Source organism: Neovison vison, chromosome X, assembly GCF_020171115.1.
Source record: "Neovison vison isolate M4711 chromosome X, ASM_NN_V1, whole genome shotgun sequence".
In the NCBI taxonomy this organism is placed as follows: Eukaryota; Metazoa; Chordata; class Mammalia; order Carnivora; family Mustelidae; genus Neogale; species Neogale vison.
Window position 1 is genome coordinate 76,496,566 of NC_058105.1, and position 17,974 is coordinate 76,514,539.

Here is a 17,974-nt window from a genome sequence, read left to right on the forward strand (position 1 = left end):
TCAACATAGTACTAGAAGTCCTAGCAACAGCAATCAGACAACAAAGAGAAACATAATGTATTCAAAAGAAGGAAAACCCTTCCATGCTCATGGATCAGAAAAATTAACATTGTTAAAATGTCTATATTGCCTAGAGCAATCTACACTTTCAATGCCATTCCAATCAAAAACTGGCATTTTTCAAAGAGCTGGAGCAAACAATCCTAAAATGTATATAGAACAAGAAGAGACCCTGAATTGCTAGGGAAATGCTGCAAAAGAAAAACAAAACTGGGGGCATCATGTTTCCTGATTTCAAGCTTTACTACAACACTGTGATCACCAAGACAGTACGATACTAGCACAGAAACAGACACATAGAGCAGTGGAACAGTGTAGAGAGCCCAGATATGGACCTCCAGCTATATGGCCAAATAATCTTAGACAAAGCAGGGAAAAATATACAGTGGGGAAAAAAAGAGTCTCCTCAATAAATGGCACTGAGATAATCGGACAGCTATCTGTAGAAGAAAGAAAATTCACCATTCCCTTACACCACACATGAAGTTAAACTCCAAATGAATACAAGAGGAAAAATATGAGGCAGGAATAAACATGAGGCAGGAATCCACCAGATTCTTAGAAGAGAACATAAACAGTAACTTCTTCAACATTGGCCACAGCAACTTCTTCCAAGATACATCTCCAAAGGCTATGGAAATGAAAGCAAAAATGAACTTTTGGGACTTCATCAAGATCAAAAGCTTCTGAACAGCAAAGGGAACAGTCAACAAAACAAAGAAGCAACCCAGAGAATTGGAAAAGATATTCACAAATGACAGTATAGACAAAGGGCTGATATCCAGGTCTATAAAGAACACTTCAAACTCAACACTCAAAAAACAGATAATCACATCAAACAATGGGCAGAAGACATGAACAGACACTTCTCCAAAGAAGACATGCAAATGGCTAACAGACACATGAAACAATGTTCATCATCACTAGCCATCAGGGAGATTTAAATCAAGACTATGGACTCTGAAAAACAGTCTGAGGGGTTTGAAGTGGCGGGGGGGTGGGAGGTTGGGGTACCAGGTGGTGGGTATTATAGAGGGCACGGCTTGCATGGAGCACTGGGTGTGGTGAAAAAATAATGAATACTGTTTTTCTGAAAATAAATAAATTGGAAAAAAAACCCACATTGAGATACCATCTTATACCAGTTAGAATGGCCAAAATAAACAAGACAGTAAACAACGTGTGTTGGAGAGGATGTGGATAAAGGGGAACCCTCTTACACTGTTGGTGGGAATGCAAGTTGGTGCAGCCACTTTGGAAAACGGTGTGGAGATTCCTTGAGAAATTAAAAATAGAGCTTCCCTATGACACTGTAATTGCACTACATGGTATTTACTCCAAATATACAGATGTAGTGAAAAGAAGGGCCATCTGTACCCCAATCTTCATAGCAGCAATGGCCACAATTGCCAAACTGTGGAAAAAGCCAAGATGCCCTTCAATGGACGGATGGATAAAGAAGGTATGGTCCTTATATACTAAGGAGTATTACGCTTCCATTAGAAAGGATGAACACCCAACTTTTGTATCAACATGGATGGGACTGGAAGAGATTATGCTGAGTGAAGTAAGTCAAGCAAAAAGAGTCAATTATCATACGGTTTCACTTATTTGTGGAGAATTAGGAATAACACGAGGACATAGGGAGATGGAGAGGAGAAGGGAGTTGGGGGAATTGGATGGGGAGATGAACTATGAGAGACTGTGGGCTCTGAGAAACAAACTGAGGGTTTTGGAGGGGCGTTTGGGGTTGGGTGAGCCTGGTGTTGGTTATTATAGAGGGCACATATTGCATGGAGCACTGGGTGTAGTGCATAAACAATGAATTCTGGAATACTGAAAATAAATTTTAAAAAAGAAAGGAAAAGGAAAAAAATAAAAACCAGTTCAGAATCTAATAAAAAAATTAATAATAAAGCTACCCTATGACCCTGCAATTGCACTACTATTTATTTACCCCAAAGATACAGACATAGTGCACAGAAGGGCCATCTGTACCCAAACGCTCATAGCAGCAATGGCAACAGTCACCAAACTGTGGAAAGAACCAAGATGCCCTTCAGCAGACAAATGGATAAAAAAGATATGGTTCGCACCATGGGGAGTCTGCTTCGCTCTCTGACCTTCTCCTCGCTCATGCTCTCTCTCACTGTCTCTCTCTCTCAAATAAATAAATAAAATCTTTAAAAAAAAAAGATATGGTTCGTAAATACAATGGAGTATTTCACCTCCATCAGAAAGGATGAATACCTAACTTTTGTATCAACATGGATAAGACTGTAAGAGATTATGCTGACTGAAATCAATCAAGCAGAGAGGGTCAATTATCATATGGTTTCACTTACTTGTGGAGCATAAGAAATAACACAGAGGACATTGGGAGAAGGAGAGGAGAAGGGAGATGAGAGAAATCAAAGGTGGAGATAAATCATGAGTGACTGTGGACTCTGAGAAACAAACTGAGGGCTTTGGAGGGGATAAGGGTGGGGTGTTGTGAGATCCTTGTGGTGGGTATTAAGGAGAGCACATATTGCATGCAGTACTGGGTTTGATGCATAAACAATGAATCTTGGAACACTGAAAAAATTAAATTAAATTAAGAAAAACATAGTGTATGAGAATGGATAAAAAGCAAGACACATCTATATGCTGCCCACAAGGGACTCATTTTGGAACTAAAGACAACTTCAGAATGAAAGTAAAGGGACGGAGAATGATCTATCATGCTAGTGGACATGAAAAGAATGGTGGAGCATGATACTTATATCAGAGAAATGAGGTTTTATTTTTTTAGTAGTATCCACACCCAGTGTGGCATCCAATATGGAACTTGAATTCACAATCCTGAGATCAAGACCTGAGTTGAGATCAAAAGTCAGACCCTCAACCAACTGGGCCACATAGGGGCCCCTAGATTTTGTTACAAAGACTGAAACAATGGCATTCTATCATAATTAAGCGTTCTGTCAATCGAGAAGATCTGACAATTGTAAATATTTATGCCACCAACCTGGGAGGACTCAAATAGGTAAATCAATTAATAAACATAAGGAAACTGATTGAAAATAATACAATAATACTAGGGGACTTGAACATCCCTCTTATAGCAATGGGCAGATCATCTAAGCAGAAAATCAACAAGGAAACAATGGCTTTGAATGACTCACTGGACCAGATGTACTTAACAAATATTCAGAACATTTGATCTTTAAGCAGAATAATACACATTCTTTCTGAGTGCGCACAGAAGATTCTCCAGAATAGATCGCATTCTGGGTCACAAATCAGGTCTCAACAATTATAAATAATTTAGATCATACAATGATTATTTTCAGACCACGATGTTATGAAACTTGAGGTCAATCACAAGAAAAATTTGAAATGACCACAAATACATAGAAGTCAAAGAACATCTTACTAAAGAATAAATGGTCATGTGCTTTGGTAAGTGCTGTAAATTGTATAAGACTGATGAATCACAGACCTTTACCCCTAAAACAAATAATACATTATAAATTAATTTTTTTTAAAAAAGGATGAATGGGCTAACCAGGAAATTAAAGACAAAATAATAAAGCACATGGAAGCAAATTAACAAGAAAACACAACACAGCAAAGGCAGTCCTAAGAGGGACGTGTATTGCAATATTGGCTTACCTCAAGAATCAGGAAAAGTCTCAAATGCACAACTTAAACTTACACCTTAAGAAACTAGAAAAAGAAAAGGAAATAAAGCCTAAATCCAGTAAAAGAAGGGAAGTAATAAAAATTAGACCAGCAGTAAACAATATAGGAACAAACAAACAAAAAACTAGAACAGAGGGAGGAGCAAGATGGAAGAGGAATAGGAGACCTAAAAACAGTGCTCTCTATAGAGGCACCTGGCCTGTGTTTGGGACCCACATCTGCCCAACAGCTCGACCTTGGTCAAATTACTTTGTCAACTGAAAGAAAAGCCAACCTCAAAGTAGGTTAGTAAATGCTTTATTGATTGTCTTACTCAAGACTATAGCCTGGGAGACAGTCTCAGATTTCTCTGGAGAATAGTTCTGAAGCTTCTTAGCTTAAAAGGGATCATATGCAAAAAGGGAAAGGGGTATATATGCTTGCAAGCAGTTCTCTAAGGTATAATTGCATATCACAAGGTATAATTGGTTTGGTTGTAAAAATTAAGGTTTACTAATTTCCACATAGACACATGAGAGACTCTTAGGTCATCTTAATACCTTATGTTTCTATCATACCTAGTTGTTCAAAACTATTGCTTACATGTCTTCACTTAACTGGTTTTCCAGTACTTCTTGTTTTTGATATTTCTTTAAGGTTACTTGAAATGGTCACAGAGGGCCGACATTAGTCCCCACCTGCAGTTCTATTGCACAACTTTGACTAGTATCCTTTGTTTCCTCACCTATAAAATAGAAGAGAAGCTCCTTTTCCCAGGGTAGCTGCAGAGATCTAAAAAGACTGTGATAAAGTGCTAAAGCAGAGTATATGTATGAAAATTATGCATATAAATCCATAGGTTTACTACTATTGTACAAAGAGGCCAAGTGAAACTGCTAGAAGACCAGAATGTATCAAGACCCCCAGGAGACTTTCTCACAAGGCTGAGGGACTCAGCTAGAGAAGGCCTTCATGGTCAAGCTGAATCAGATGGGGAAGAAGGAAGTTTTGTCAAACTGTATTGCTGGTATTGAAGATTTGGCTGAGGGGCCCTCCACCCTGCAACAGAGACTAAGCCTTCTGACCTTCCCAGGCCTTTATATTCTGTGGGGCTCCTTAATCCTTCATCTTCTTCTACCAAGTTTCCTAAGGGGGCCAGGACTTATTCTTTGAGAGGTCTTTGTGCAGGAAGCAGTTTTTTTCTCATTCCCTGGTGTCCTGGACTCAACCACCTTCCCAAGGGCTTCTGGACCCTGCCCCCAACCCACTGCCCTTTTGGGAAACTTCGAATTGCATAGCACAAGAATTAAGAGAGTGAGGTTTGGAATCAGATTCCATGGGTTTGAAGCCCGCTGCCAAGATTTTGCTAACTCTGTGATCTTGGGAAGGTGGTCTACCTGCTTTGAACTTCATTTCTTCCATTTGTAAAATGGTTATAATTATATTCTCTATCTCATAGGGTTGTTATGAGGAATAAATGGTAGTTTGAATAATATCTAACTTCTTAAGTGCCAAGCACTGTGCTCAGCACTTTTTATTTTTCTTTAGTTACAAATGAAAGAAATGAAGGAACAGAAAAATTGGGTCACTTGCCAAAGGACACACAACTAATGAGTGTCAGAGCAGGATTCCAGTTCAGATCATCTTGTTCCAGAGCCCAAGTTCTCATCTGCTCTGTTGATTTGGTGAATAACCAGTGTTCAATAAATGGTAGTTATTATTACCATTCTTAATAATCATCATAGTTTCTAAAGAAACAATCCCAGAGGAGCTAATATTAGAGATTAAAATGGTGATAAAATTTTAATGCTTACAGAGAACTTGTGGATTATGTGGAGCAGTTCTTGCATTGTACAGAAGAGAAAACCGAGCCCCAGGAAGGTGGAGTTGGTTGCCCAAAGACACGCAGCAGTTGGGGCACAGTTACGGTCCATTCCTGCTGTGCTTATTCTAAGGCCCATGCCCTTTCTAATCCTCCTAGGCCTCTTCCCCCAAACCTCAAACCCAGGAACCATTGATAGAGTATTGAGTGGGAGTGTTCCAGATGGTACAACATACTGGGTTTCCCAACCTTTTCCCTAACCATTCTCTTTGCACTGTCATATTTATTGACAAGAGGTCTCCAGTAGGCTGCTAATGTGATCCTGTGCTAGGTGGACATTATCTGACACCCTCAGGATAATGCCATAGTGCATGCAAAGCCTAGCCTGAAAAGATACTAGAATTATATGAGCCTGGGGAAGGGAAGGGGAGGGAGAGGCAGGCTACAAGTTGAAGGAGGTGGATCTCAAAAGATCCCTCAAAACATGCAGGATGAGTTAATGTACAAACAAGAGCCAGATCCAGAAAGTTGCCATCCCTCCTTAATTCTCTAGCCTATTACCATACACAAAAGTCATGTGGGCAGGCAGATCTCTAGCTGAGGGTGCACTTGATATATAGCCCTAGGTTTGGTCTTCAGAGAAGCCCCCCAAAATGCAAGACAGTGCAGTCATGGGTCTGATTTTCAGGGGTTATTGGAGAGTGTTATGGGGAAAAACACTGAGCCTAGTGTTAGAAGCCCTGGGTTTGCTTGTTCACCCCTGAGCCCCATACGACACTGTATGTCCTTGGGCTAGCTATCTAGCCTACCTGAACCATAGATACATTGTCTGTAAAATAGGCTGACACAATGCTGGTGAAACATACCATTCTCAGGTGCAAACAAAAACTTCAGATTGTGTTTTTTTTTAGAAATAATTTCAACTCTGCCTGCAAATTTGAAGTTCCCAAAGGGAAGCAAGGTGGTGAGACAAAAGTAGAAAGAGGGTTACCTACTATTGTGGTCTGCAGGAATGAATGAGAGCTCCAGGATTCATAACTTTCAGTGATAAAACTGGGAAAATCCCTGGGAAACAAGGATAAGCTTTTCACCCTAAACAGAACTCTGGCCAGAAAATCAGGAAGAAGAAAGCAGATAAACATTTGACTTCCTTCTCTGCACTAGGCATTGTCTAGGTATTTTCTTTTGTATTCAAATCCCAGCTCTAACTTCAATTTACCTTGGACAAGTCTCTCAGTCTGAGACAAAATAAGACCTCTGAAGTTCATCTCCATTTGAATACTCTGTGAATCCTTTCCTTCAAACTCAGGTAGAATTTGAGGTCCAGGGAGGTAAAACCCACCCAGCAAACTGAGGCAGAAAAACATGGCCATGCCTATCCCACCCTGACCCCCTGATCCATCTCACTCCCCCATACTTCCCTACACCACCCTCTCTAAGGACTCTGGTAAATCTGTACCCACACTTTCTGAACTTTTACTAGAGTTCTGTCATCTGGATTTTCTCTATAAACATCTGCAGGGACATTTCATGGATCTGAGAAAACTTGCTTAGATCTCAGGGATTAAGGCAAGCTAGAGAAGGCTTCACAGATGTGGGGGTCAGATTCTAGCAAAAGAGTATGGGGATGGAACCTGGGGCTAATATGTAGGGGGAAAAGGCTTACTTTGAGTCTAGCTTAGCTCAGCAAGAAGCAGTTTCAAAGGTCCCCAGTTTATGGTGGGGGTTGAAATACCAGGACTGGATGGCTAAGGCAGAGGCAAAATAGAGGTGGCATTGTCTCAGAAACATAGGCCTGCCCCAGACACAGAAGATGGAAATAACCCATAATGACCCATAATCTCTCCCCAATTGTCTGGACAGAGGTTTTAGGGGGAACTTACTATCTTCCAAAGTTTACTGGTCCAGAACTAGCTGAACTTTCTCTAAAGTGAATTCCTCTCCTCTGCCCATTCCCAGTGGAAATGGCCCCAGGCTTCTCTGGGCTTGGCTTTTATCCCTCTGTTCTCTCTGGGTTAGCAGATCCAAGACCCTGACTACCTCAGCTCCCTGTTCATTAGTACCCCTACTCCCCAACCCAAGTTCCAGGGATCAAGAGTAAATAGGGGGCATAGTTGGACACATTGCCAGGGAACATTAAACCTCTAGTCACAGGAATGGCAATTTAGGCTTTATTAGGGAGGACTGAGCTTGGGTAACGAGGGATAGACAGTGTCAAAGGCCCAGGCTTTGGAGAAAGAAACCCTGAGCCAGAGGTCCTATTCTGCCATTTACTTACTGGCTGTGTGGACTAGCACAAATCACTTGCACTTATTTGAGGTTCAATTTCTTCCTCTGTAAAATGGGAAGAATGACAATCCATCAGCCGCAAAGTGGCTGGTATGAGCAACAAATATGTAATGGACATGGATTTTGTAAATTGTCAAAGTCTCCACATAAGTTTGCCATTTATCTACTTCTCCCTTCTAAGTCAGTTGAACAGAAGACTTTGATTGAGTGACCACTATGTGCCAGGTACTCTGGGGGCTGCAAAGATGAATAAGACAGGGTCTCTGAAGAATCCTAGAGACCAAATATTATTATATCAGGAGAGTGGAACTGTGGATATTTTTTCCTTCTTTTCTCTATTTTCTATATTTTTTCTTCTGCAACTTCGTTATTTTTCATAAACAAATGATAAGCAAATATTGGTTAAATGTGTACTATATGCCAAGCACTATACTGGGTACTTTGCACACATTATATTATTTAATTCTGGCCACAATTCTATATCCCCCCACACAAAGGATTTTCACAAAGATTAAATAAAACTTCCATAAATCTTTTACATCATTTTACAGACACAGATACTGGATTCAATAGATTAAGCCTCTTGTTGAAGGTTATACAGACAATAAATGAGTGGTAGAACCAGAGTTTCAATCCAGACCTGTCAGAATCCAAAGCCCAGTGCTCCAAAGCCAAAATCACTCTCCAGGAATAGCCACTCTTAAGGGGTAATGGAGATACCTAACACACTTTATTCTAAAATTGATTATGTTAAGTTCCAGAATAAGGGTGGAAATTTCTGTGCATATAAAGAGGGAGAGGAAGTAAACTCAAATTTGGATGAGTGTGTGAAAAAAAAAAAAAAAAAACCTCAGAACAACTTGGAACCAGCCCTCTTACTAGAAATATCTGGGACTCCACTACAGATGGTGATCTAAGCGGAGAGGTTGGCCCTTTTTTTTTTTTTCCTTTTTTAAAATTTTTTTATTTTTAATAAACATATAATGTATTTTTATCCCCAGGGGTACAGGTCTGTGAATCGCCAGGTTTACACACTTCACAGCACTCACCATAGCACATACCCTCCTCAATGTCCCTAACCCCACCCCACTCTACCAACCCCCCTCCCCCCAGCAAACCTCAGTTTGTTTTCTGAGATTAAAAACACTGAATTTTATATACTGCTTTCTCCTAGCACTAGAGTTTTGCAGTTCTGTGTCATCAGTAAACTTGGTATTAGTCAGATGTTCTTTTTTTTTTTCCCCAATTTATTTATTTTCAGAAAAATATTATTCATTATTTATTCACCACACCCAGTACTCCATGCAAGCTGTGCCCTCTATAATACCCACCACCTGGTACCCCACCCTCCCACCCCCCCACCACTTCAAACCCCTCAGATTGTTTTTCAGAGTCCATAGTCTCTCATGGTTCACCTCCCCTTCCAATTTACCCAAATTCCGTACTACTCTCTAACGACCCTTGTCCTCCATGCTATTGGTTATGCTCCACAAATGAGTGAAACCATATGATAATTGACTCTCTCTGCTTGACTGATTTCACTCAGCATAATCTCTTCCAGTCCCGTCCATGTTGCTACAAAAGTTGGGTATTCATCCTTTCTGATGGAGGCATAATACTCCATAGTGTATATGGACCACATCTTCCTTATCCATTCATCCGTTGAAGGGCATCTTGGTTCTTTCCATAGTTTGGCGACTGTGGCCATTGCTGCTATAAACATTGGGGTACAGATGGCCCTTCTTTTCACGACATCTGTATCTTTGGGGTAAATACCCAGGAGTGCAATTGCAGGGTCGTAGGGAAGATCTATTTTTAATTTCTTGAGGAATCTCCACACTGTTCTCCAAAGAGGCTGCACCAACTTGCATTCCCACCAACAGTGGAAGAGGGTTCCCCTTTCTCCACATCCTCTCCAACACATGTTGTTTCCTGTTGTGTTAATTTTGGCCATTCTAACTGGTGGAAGTTGATATCTCAATGTGGTTTTAATTTGAATCTCCCTGAGGGCTAATGATGATGAGCATTTTTTCATGTGTCTAATAGCCATTTGTATGTCTTGATTGGAGAAGTGTCTGTTAATGTCTTCTGCCCATTTTTTGATGTGTTTGTCTGTTTCGTGTGGGTTGAGTTTGAGGAGTTCATTATAGATCCTGGATATCAACCTTTTGTCTGTACTGTCATTTGCAAATATCTTCTCCCATTCCGTGGGTTGCCTCTTTGTTTTTTTGACTGTTTCCTTTGCTGTGCAGAAGCTTTTGATTTTGATGAAGTCCCAGAAGTTTATTTTTGCTTTTGTTTCCTTTGCCTTTGGAGACGTATCTTGAAAGAAGTTGCTGTGGCTGATATCAAAGAGATTACTGCCTATGTTCTCCTCTAAGATTCTGATGATTTCCTGTCTCACGTTGAGGTCTTTTATCCATTTTGAGTTTATCTTTGTGTATGGTGTAAGAGAATGGTCGAGTTTCATTCTTCTACATATAGCTGTCCAGTTTTCCCAGCACCATTTATTGAAGAGACTGTCTTTTTTCCACTGTATATTTTTTCCTGTTTTGTCGAAGATTAATTGACCATAGAGTTGAGGGTCCATATCAGGGCTCTCTACTCTGTTCCACTGGTCTATGTGTCTGTTTTTATGCCAGTACCATGCTGTCTTGGTGATCACAGCTTTGTAATAAAGCTTGAAATCAGGTAAGGTGATGCCGCCAGCTTTATTTTTGTTTTTCAACATTTCCTTAGCGATTCGGGGTCTCTTCTGATTCCATACAAATTTTAGGATCATTTGCTCCAGCTCTTTGAAGAATGCCGGTGGAATTTTGATCGGAATGGCATTAAAAGTATAGATTGCTCTAGGCAGTATAGACATTTTAACAATGTTTATTCTTCCGATCCAAGAGCATGGAATGGTCTTCCATCTTTTTGTGTCTTCTTCAATTTCTTTCATGAGTGTTCTATAGTTCCTCAAGTATAGATCCTTTACCTCTTTAGTTAGGTTTATTCCCAGGTATCTTATGGTTCTTGGTGCTATAGTAAATGGAATCGATTCTCTAATTTCCCTTTCTGTATTTTCATTGTTGGTGTATAAGAAAGCCACTGATTTCTGCACATTGACTTTGTATCCTGCCATGCTGCTGAATTGCTGTATGAGTTCTAGTAGTTTGGGGGTGGAGTCTTTTGGGTTTTCCATATAAAGAATCATGTCATCTGCGAAGAGAGAGAGTTTGACTTCTTCATTACCAATTTGGATACCTTTTATTTCTCTCTGTTGTCTGATTGCTGTTGCTAGGACTTCTAATACTATGTTGAACAAGAGTGGTGAAAGTGGGCATCCTTGTCTTGTTCCTGATCTCAACGGGAAGACTGCAAGCTTTTTCCCATTGAGGATGATATTTGCTGTGGGTCTTTCATAGATAGATTTGATGAGGTTCAGGAATGTTCCCTCTATCCCTATACTTTGAAGCGTTTTAATCAGGAACGGATGTTGGATTTTGTCAAATGCTTTTTCTGCATCAATTGAGAGGGCCATGTGGTTCTTCTCTCTTCTCATATTAATTTGTTGTATCACATTGATTGATTTACGAATGTTGAACCATCCTTGTAGCCCATGGATGAATCCCACCAGATCATGGTGGATAATCTTTTTAATGTGTTGTTGGATCCTGTTGGCTAGGATCTTGTTGAGAATCTTAGCATCCATATTCATCAGTGATATTGGTCTGAAATCCTCCTTTTTGGTATGGTCCTTGCCTGGTTTGGGGATCAGGGTAATGCTGGCTTCATAGAAAGAGTCTGGAAGTTTTCCTTCTGCTTCAATTTTTTGAAACAGCTTCAGGAGAATAGGTGTTATTTCTTCTTGGAAGGTTTGGTAGAATTCCCCAGGGAATCCGTCAGGTCCTGGGCTCTTGTTTTTTGGGAGATTTTTGATCACTGCTTCAATCTCGTTATTAGATATCGGTCTATTCAGGTTGTCGATTTCTTCCTGGTTCAATTTTGGGAGTTTATATTTTTCCAGGAATGCATCCATTTCATCTAGGTTGCTAAGCTTATTGGCATATAACTGTTCGTAATAACTTCTGATGATTGTTTCTACTTCCTTGGTGTTAGTTGTGATCTCTCCCTTTTCATTCATAATTTTATGAATTTGGGATTTCTCTCTTTTCTTTTGGATTAGTGTAGCCAGTGGCTTATCGATCTTATTGATTCTTTCAAAAAACCAGCTTCTAGTTTCATTGATACATTCTACTGTATCTCTGGTTTCTCCCTCATTGATCTCAGCTCTAATCTTGATGATTTCCCTTCTTATGTGTGGAGTTGGTTTGATTTGTTGTTGATCCTCCAGTTCTTTAAGGTGTAGAGACAGCTGGTGTGTTCTGGATTTTTCAATTTTTTTGAGCAAGGCTTGGATGGCTATATATTTTCCCCTTAGGATGGCCTTTGCTGTATCCCATAGGTTTTGGACCGAAGTGTCTTCATTCTCATTGGTTTCCATGAATTGTTTCAGTTCTTCTTTGATCTCCTGGTTGATCCAAGCATTCTTAAGCAAGGTGGTCTTTAGCTTCCAGGTGTTTGAGTTCCTTCGGAACTTTTCCTTGTGATTGAGCTCCAGTTTCAAAGCATTGTGATCTGAGAATATGCAGGGAATAATCTCAGTCTTTTGGTATCGGCTGAGTCCTGATTTGTGACCCAGTATGTGGTCTATTCTGGAGAAGGTTCCGTGTGCACTTGAGAAGAATGAGTATTCTGCTGTTTTAGGGTGGAATGTTCTGTATATATCTATGAGGTCCATCTGGTCCATGTGTCATTCAATGCTCTTGTTTCTTTGTTGAGTTTCTGCTTCGATGATCTGTCTAATTCTGAAAGAGGCGTCTTAAGATCTCCTACGATTAGTGTATTCATATCAATATGACTCTTTATCTTGATTAACAGTTTTCTTAAGTAATTGGCTGCTCCCATATTGGGAGCATAGATATTTACAATTGTTAGATCATCTTGGTGGATAGTCCCTTTAAGGATTATGTAGTGTCCTTCTGTATCTCTGACTACAGTCTTTAGTTTGAAGTCTAATTTATCTGATATGAGAATCGCTACCCCAGCCTTCTTTTGAGTCCCATTGGCATGAAAGATGCTTCTCCACCCCTTCACTTTCAGTCTGCGTGTATCTTTAGGTTCAAAATGGGTCTCTTGTAGACAGAATATGGATGGGTCCTGTCGTTTTATCCAATCTGCAACCCTGTGCCGTTTTATGGGTGCATTTAGGCCATTCACATTGAGAGTGATTATTGATAGATACGTTTTTATTGACATCGAGTTACCTTTGAAGTCTTTCTTTCTGTAGACTGTCTCTATATTTCTGTTCAATGCTATTCTTGGGATTTTTCCTCTTTTATAGAACCCCCCTTAATATTTCCTGCAGTATCGGCTTGGTGGTTGCATAGTCTTTTAAGCCTTGCCGGTCTTGGAAACTCTTTATCTCTCCATCCATTTTGAATGTCAGTCTTGCTGGATAAAGTATTCTTGGCTGCATGTTCTTCTCATTTAGTGCCCTGAATATATCTTGCCAGCCTCTTCTTACTTGCCAGGTCTCTGTGGACAGGTCTGACATTATTCTGATGGGCTTCCCTCTGTAAGTAAGGGGCCTCTTTGCCCTGGCGGCTTTCAAGAGATTATACCTACAATTATAATTTCTCAATTTGACTATCAGGTGTCGTGATGTTTTTTTGGAGTGTATAATCTTGGGTGGAGACCGTTCAGCCTCTAGTACATGAACGCTGGTTTCATTCGTGAGATTCGGAAAGTTTTCATGAAGGACTTGTTCCACGACATCTTCTAGACTTCTTTCTTTCTTCTCCCCTTCAGGAATTCCAATAATTCTGACGTTGGAACGCTTCATGGCATCATTTATTTCCCTGATTCTGCTTTCGTGGGATCTAAGCTGTTTGTTCCAGGCTTCCTCCTGATCCTTTCTCTCTATCTGTTTGTCTTCCAGATCACTAATTCTATCTTCTGTCTCAGTTACCCTAGCTTTGAGAGAGTTTAGATTAGATTGGAACTCATTGAGAGCATTGTGGACCTCCTCCCTGGTAGCTTTAAGCTCCGCCCTAACATTGTGAACATTCTGTCTGGTCGCTTTCAGTTCGGCCCTAATCAATTCTGTTTGGTCATCCATGGCTTTCTCCAACCTAGCTATTGCCTGGATAATTGTTAGCCTGAATTCTCTTTCCGACATATTGTCTTTGTTGATAGCCGTTAGCTCTATTGCAGAAGGTCCATCCTCTGTATTTTTCTTCTGTTGGGCATTCCTCCTCCTAGTCATTTTGGTGGGAGAAGACTGAACAGATGTAGCTGGATGTATCAACTCTGGTGCAGTCAAGGTGCACCCTGGAACACTTCCTGATCTCCGTCTCAGAGAGAAGCCTCAGTCTGGGTGCAGAAGCTGAATAAATTCCCCCTTGGCCGCTGGCAGTGTAGGTTCCAAGTTAAAGACCCTGGGGGCGCAGGATCTTTTGCTCGTCCCCAAAGCCAAGGCAGTGGCGGCTGTCTGGGAGCTCCTGACCGCCAGAGAGGTTCCAAGCAGCGATCGCACACTGAGATTTTGCCGCCGGCCCGGGCTGGGAGTGCCTGGCCTGCGCGCACCTCTTTTCAGAGGCGGCTGTGGGTCCGGCGCGCGTCTGGGGCACTGAGAACGGGGCGCTGGTCCGTAAGCCGCAGGCTGGGCTTTTGTGGGCCTCTGTCTGGGGAAGAGTTTTGAGCGCACTCGGCTTAGACTTTGAAACAATGGCGCAGGTCAAGAAGCGCCCCCGGGCCTTAGAAACCCAGGAGAGCAGGAGAGACGTGCGCGCGCATCTCAAGCTTTGTGGTAGGGCTAGCGCGCGTTCTGCAGACCGGCGCAACTCCCATCCCCTCACAGGAGCCGGAACCCCTGCGCTCTGCGGCGCGCTGGCGGCTTAGGGACCAGGAGCCGGTTTCCCCGCCGCACTCTCTCTGCCTCCGCGCCGGGGAGGCCGTCTGGGACCGGGGACTTAAGCCCCTGTCCCTAGCCGCCCCGATTCCCACAATTTGCCCCCGGGATCCTTTGCTCTTTTGGAGTGCTTTCAACCAGTCTCCAAGTTAATGCTGGTCCCCAGACGCAGGGCACTCTCGCTCGTATCGGGGTATTACTTTTGCACCGGTCGCTCTGGTGGCTCCCTCCCCCTTTTGTTTATCTTCCGATATCAGTCCGCTGTTCCCATTCAGCTTTACCTGCTCACTGGCGTCTTCTGCCCCTGTAGAGATCCAGACGTGTATAATTCTGATCTCAGGCTGATTTCATGGGTGATCAGAGTTCTTTGGTAGGTAATCAGCTCACTTTGGGGTACCAGCTGAAAAGACGCCTCTTCCTAGTACCCTGCCATCTTGTCCCCCCCCCCCGGCCCTTTTAAAATTAGAAAAAGTTTGGATTCTCAGTCCTTACCATCTGGGTGCTCATTCATTTATTAATTTATTTAAATATTCCCTGAACACCCTCTCTACTGTATTATTAATGCTGTTCCTTGGAGGATCAGAAAGGATTAAGTCAGTTTTTGACCACATTTAAAATCTAGCTGGACACACACAGTGACAGAATCAAGTAATTATAAAACAATGCAAAAAAAGCAGCAATAAAAATGCATTCTTATCATATTAACAAAGTACTCAGACAAGCAGAGGGCAAGGGGAACTTTTAATTGCTATGCTTCCCTTTGGGATAGCCACACTGAAAAATTGGTTTTGGAGTACAGAAGAGGACAGGGTTAGGGGAGCTGGGACAGGAATTATGGGGATGGCGTACTGTTTTCCAGATAAGTTGCTGCAATATACCTATAGGTCCCAATGCTCTAAGCAAAATAAAACAGCACATAGTAATGATGTTAATAAACTTTATTGGCTAAGCATACATTCAGTGCATGCACCAGGCACTAAGCTAAACACTTGACCCACATCATTTCATATCATTCTCCCAATAACCGAGTCAAGTGAATATGACAGCCCTCATTTTTCAGCTAGAGAAATCAAGGCTCAGAAAGATTAAACAACTTTCCCAAGTTTTTTTTTTTAAATTTTATTTTTTTATTTGACAGAGAGAGAGAGAGAGAGATCACAAGTAGGCAGAGAGGCATGCAGAGGGGGAAAAGGAAGCAGGCCCCGCACTGAACAGGGAGCCCAACGCAGTGCTCAATCCCAGGACCCTGAGATCATGACTTGAGCTGAAGACAGAGGCTTAACCCACTGAGCCACCCAGGCACTGCACAACTTGCCCAAGTTTATGCAGTTAGTTCAAACTGGGACTGGAATCCTCATCTGTTTCCAAAATTCCTGCTCTTTATTTCATGCTTTCACAAAAACCACACACACAAAAAATTCCCAACAGACAATGTATCGTACACATATGTCTAGAATTATAACCCACAGCATACATGTCTATTAAAAAATGAGAGAAACTGCCTGGATTTTTCATCTTAACATGTGCTGCTGGCTTATTGCAATAATTTTTTTATTGCAGTAATTTAACAGAGATTTATGGAAGTAAAAATTGTCAATAAAGAAAAGTGAATTATTTTACTTAACTATGCCAAGCTACACAAATGAGTTACATCCAGGTACATACCTCGCAGTGACAGCCACCAAGACATTGGTCACTTCACCACTTTCTCTAATGATTTTATCTCCTTCTTCTCCAGACCAATGCTGTCTATGTGGACTGGACCCTTAGGCAAGGACACTGACCTTTCCAAGGAGCAGGAAGTTAGTGAACTCTTCAGCTCAAGGTATCATGTAGCAAGAATGGTGGCTAAAACTTCCAATCCCTTAATCTTCACAAGGGCTAGGATGGAAAGTAAGAAGTATTCTGAATGATAATTTAGATTCCAGCAACTGTGGATTCTGATTCCAGGCTCAACCCCCAACTCACTGAGTGATCCTGGACTGGGGTGTTGGTCTTTCTGGTCATCACTGCCTCCACTTCCCTAAAATTACTTAGAGAGTTAAACTGGCTGAGCTTCTGAAGTTTCTTCCAGCTTCAACAGTCCATGCTTCTAGGAGAATTTACCTCAGAAGTTTGAAGTGTAAGAGTAGATCTGTGTGAGCGTGCTTCCACACCTCTGTTCTGAGGTCTCTCTGACTGACTGGAGACCAGGAGGTAGAAGTAGGATGGAGCACAAAACAAAATACATTATTCTATGGCAACGTTGGACTTCAGAGAGGAACAGGCAAATCTGTGATGAGAGTGGTTAGTTCATGTTATGCAAACAGTAGCACTGTGAATTTTTTTCCAATTTATTTATTTTCAGAAAAACAGTATTCATTATTTTTTCACCACGCCCAGTGCTCCATGCAATCCGTGCCCTCTATAATACCCACCACCTGGTACACCAATCTCCCCCCCCCCCCCGCCACTTCAAACCCCTCAGACTGTTTTTCAGAGTCCATAGTCTCTCATGGTTCACCTCCCCTTCCAATTTACCCAAATTCCCTACTCCTCTCTAACGCCCCTTGTCCTCCATGCTATTTGTTATGCTCCACAAATAAGTGAAACCATATGATAATTGACTCTCTCTGCTTGACTTATTTCACTCAGCATAATCTCTTCCAGTCCCGTCCATGTTGCTACAAAAGTTGGGTATTCATCCTTTCTGATGGAGGCATAATACTCCATAGTGTATATGGACCACATCTTCCTTATCCATTCATCCGTTGAAGGGCATCTTGGTTCTTTCCATAGTTTGGCGACTGTGGCCATTGCTGCTATAAACATTGGGGTACAGATGGCCCTTCTTTTCACGACATCTGTATCTTTGGGGTAAATACCCAGGAGTGCAATTGCAGGGTCATAGGGAAGATCTATTTTTAATTTCTTGAGGAATCTCCACACTGTTCTCCAAAGAGGCTGCACCAACTTGCATTCCCACCAACAGTGTAAGAGGGTTCCCCTTTCTCCACATCCTCTCCAACACATGTTGTTTCCTGTTGTGTTAATATTGGCCATTCTAACGGGTGTAAGGTGATATCTCAATGTGGTTTTAATTTGAATCTCCCTGAGGGCTAGTGATGATGAGCATTTTTTCATGTGTCTGATAGCCATTTGTATGTCTTGATTGGAGAAGTGTCTGTTCATATCTTCTG